The following is a 4134-nucleotide window of genomic DNA, read 5'->3' as shown; positions in this document are numbered from 1 at the left end:
CATAAATGTATTCATTCCTCTAAGAGGCAGCCACCTACGTTTCATTTCATGCAAATTTGTATTGGATAATTGGAATACGAGACAAAGTGGCTGCTCATCTTTAAGAATATAACTTCATTTTGTTTTTTAACATGTCCTGAAGTTTCCAGATGATTCTTGCAGCTAACATTACTTGGGCCTCATCTCCATATTCAATTCTTGTTAGAAATCACCATTGATCACCTTAACACTTTGATGTTTCCACCATAATTACCCTTTGAGGGGCAGATGCAGAAGGCCAAGAAAAACTGACTTTAACTCGCAACAAGGACATCTTCCAGAAGAACATTGCAACCGATAAATTGAAATGCTAATAAGTTACCACTTTTACATGGAGTTAAATACAGAACCCACAAATAACCCTGTCTTGCTGTATATACATAATTCATAAATGAATAATACTCCTGCCACATATACTCTCCTGAGATCCCTCTCTTTATCAATAGGTGATCCTGTACAGCATAATTCCATCATTTATTGAACATTTCATGCCTCGTTGCAATGTGGTATCTGAAAATTTTGCTTGATAGAGGTACCCTCTTAAATGATAGGGATAGAGGAAAAGATGATTGTCAATGCAATCCCCCAAGGCTGCTTTCTGGCAAAATCATATATTGAAGATGTCATTACACTCATGCTTGGCACGACGTTACCAATAGTCTTGGCATGAGCAGCTTCCATCCTCAAAATAATGAAATCTATTTGAATCTCTCACTATTATTTTTCTTTGAACAATCTTTGATATATATTTCATGGCGGTGTGAATCTACGCAAGTTCTTAAATTTTTATAAACCTTGATAGGAGTTCCTGGAGGGGTTGAAATGATTCCAAAGGCAACGGCAAGCTTCTCACTGTGGTAAACAAGGTTTTGCTCTTTCTGCTCCTCCTCCACATCCCGTAGCACAAAGTTTGTGTCCGGAATATAGCCTTTCTCCTTCATTTTCTTTGAGATTTCTCCTAGGAATGCATGAATATCACATATTTTGGAGTGGGATGTATCTCCTACCTGGAAGACATGCACCTGTCTCTTGATCTCAGTCCAGCTCTTACCCGGCTTCTTCACTATTCCCCTACTTTCCATAGTCTTTCTAACCTTGGCTTCCTCAGTCCACAGACCGGCATTAGCGTAAATATTAGCTAAAGTGATGTACGTAGCTGGGTCCTCTGGCTCTATCTCGAATAATGCATTTGCTGCCCTTTCAGCCAATTCAAGGTTTCCATGTATTCTACATCCTCCAAGTAAGGCTGCCCAAAGGAACTTATCAGGTTTTATTGGCATTTTATCAATGATATCCTCTGCCTCTTTAAACCGTCCAGATCGTGCCAATAAATCAATAACACATGCATAATGATCTGCAGTATGCATCAACCCATGCTTCTCCTTTATTGAATGGAAATATTTTAAACCCTTGTCCACTAACCCAGCATGAGTACAAGCAGAAAGAACCCCAACAAAGACAACTTGATCGGGCTTAGTACCCGATCGAAGCGATAATTCAAATAACCGAAGAGCTTCGTCTGGTTGACCATTCTGAGCATAACCAGCAATAAGAGAAGTCCATGATACCAAACCTGGCCGAGGCATTTGGTTGAACACCCTTCTGGCATTTTCAATATTCCCACACTTTGAGTACAAATGAACAAGTGCACTCACGGCATACGAACACGGGTCACACCCTATTCGGACCATGTAACTGTGAACCTCCTTTCCTAAGTGTTCAACGGCATGGCCAGCACATGCATTTAAAACTCCAGCAAATGTATACTCATTTGGCCTAATGCCTGACCCCATCAACTCTCTGAATAAGGAAAATCCCTCTTCCTTTCTTCCATCTTCAAAACATCTATGAATCATGGTAGTCCATGAAACTACATCTTTGTTTGCCATCTTATAAAAGATACCCCTAGCTTCATTCAAGCTCCCACATTTGCCATACAAATCCAAAAGTGCACTCCAAACTACCTCGTCCGAGTCCAAACCAGTTCGTGTCAAGTAGCCATGAATCTCCTTCCCAAGACGCAAACACAGAATCGCAGCTGAAGCAGCCAGAGCACTGGACAAGGTGAACTTATTCGAATTCGAACTCTCGTGATTCTGCATGCTTCTAAACAACTCCAGAGCTTCCCAAGGACAACCATGCCTGACATAACCAGATATTACAGCATTCCAGGAGAAGTTATCTCTTTGGGGCATTTCATCAAACAGTTTTCTAGCTTGATGAAGGCGTCCAATTTTGGCATACCCAGCAATCATGGTGTTCCAAGAGCACAAATCCCTGTGAATCATTTCATCAAACAGCTTCTGGGCATCACCGAGGCTGCCACATTTGGAATACAAATCAAGCAAACGATTTGAGATGGAGATCCCAGGAACAAACTCGGAAGCTTTGGTGTGAGCATGGACCATTTTACCCTCTTGGAGAGCTCGATGGCGAACGCAAGCGGCAATGAGGGTGGAGTAAATGCGAGGGGAGGGTCGATGAATTTGGTGGAGCAACTCAATGGCTTCGTTGAGACGGTTTTGTTGACACAAAACATCGATGGCCTCTTCGAGTTTGTTACCATCGCAACGTTCATTGAATCGAGACTGAGTAAGACTCTGACTTTTCAGGAATGAAAAGCTCCTCTTGAAATTTCTGAACTTGTGCATCCCTCTTTCCTCAACACCATAACAAATTGATCTTACCAATTTCTTCAGTAGTTTAGTTAGTAGCTCTGTTACCGCTCGCAGCGCTTTCAACAGAGACGAAGTAGACGAACCGTGCAGTAGCAAGGAGAGGGACGCGGGTGAGGTGACCGAGAGAAGAAGCACTGAAGAAGCATTGAAGATTGAAGAATAAATCAATAAAATTTTTAAAAATAAAACTCACGAAGCACTGATGCAAGCAAGCAGTGGCTAGTGAGGGAGGAGCAGAGGAGTGGTTACCGTAGAGGTGAGCAACGGCGACGTCAGCAGAGGCCCCAGACAGAAGACGCGAGCCGACAAGATGAGCGACGGCGATGTGTCCGACCAGAGATTCCACGGCGAGGAGAAGAGGGTGAGTGGCAGCTGGTGGTGGCTGGCTGATGAGTGTGACAAGTTTGAATCGTGGGGAGGTTCGATTACGGTCAAGAGAAACTGTTTTGTTTTTTTTTTTAAATTAAAACGACGTAGTTTAGGGATTTAATCCTGAACCAGATAACTCTCAAAATCCGGACCGGTTTATGCAGTTCACCGATTAATTGTCAGTTCAACCAGACAACCCTAAAAAACGAGACTGATTTATACAGGTCAATCGATTAACTGTCAGTTCAATTGATTTTTTTTTTATTTTTTGAAAGGTGGTTTTTTAGGTAAATCAAATCGATTAAAAAATTGATTTTCGATTAATCTAGTTGAATCAACCGATCTAATTCAATTTTTCATAACCATGATTTTTTATCCGATGAAATAAAATTTAAATAAATCAGGTTAAATAATACTAAAACTTGAGATAGACAAGAAGATAAAAACAAAGAATTATTTAATTGTGTATATTTTTTATACATTATATAAAGAACAATACACTTATTTATACAAAATTGACTATAAATACAAAATAATTAAAACAATAAAATTTTTTAAGTAATTTCATTAATTGTCAGAAGATAAGTTAGCATAATTAACTTTGGTTTTAGAAGAAATATGAATAAGTTGTGAATGTAACAAAATGAAAAAAAAGGTGTGATAAAGAAATTTATTCTATTTATATAGTTGAATTTATTTTCTTATAGACTGGTGTAATTTTTTTTTTTTGGTGTTGTCATGGGTAAGAGAAAAAGGATGGTTTAATATGCTCCTCCAAAGGTAGTAAAAGGATTAAAGTTAAACCGAAGGATGAAAAGGTCAAGAACATCAAACTTGAAAAGATTAAAGTAAAAGAATTGAGGAGATAAAAGATTTGGTAAATATATCTCTACTAATTGTGTCGGCCCAAAAAAATTTATAAGAAGAAATTTCATCACTCTAACTTAAGTTTTTTGGCGAACTAAATTATTTTAGATAATAAATTCATAAAATTTTATTTTTAAAAATTAAAGTTAGTAAATATTATATTATATTTATTGTGAAATAA

General features: G+C 38.4%; 1 pseudogene across 1 annotated transcript; it reads right to left on the bottom strand.

Annotated features, from left to right (window-relative positions):
• Positions 1-547: 547 nt before the first annotated feature.
• Positions 548-3151, bottom strand: LOC148550156 (pentatricopeptide repeat-containing protein At4g37170 pseudogene; annotated as a pseudogene). Its single transcript, XR_015892041.1, has 2 exons — positions 2967-3151; positions 548-2851 (listed from the first exon to the last, which is right to left on the bottom strand). The product of XR_015892041.1 is annotated as a pentatricopeptide repeat-containing protein At4g37170 pseudogene (transcript).
• Between the last annotated feature and the right edge of the window lie 983 nt (positions 3152-4134).

This window comes from Arachis ipaensis, chromosome B7, assembly GCF_059453495.1.
Source record: "Arachis ipaensis isolate K30076 ecotype BB chromosome B7, ASM5945349v1, whole genome shotgun sequence".
NCBI lineage: Eukaryota > Viridiplantae > Streptophyta > Magnoliopsida > Fabales > Fabaceae > Arachis > Arachis ipaensis.
The sequence above is the reverse complement of the archived record's forward strand: the minus strand, read 5'-3'. Positions and strand labels throughout refer to the sequence as shown.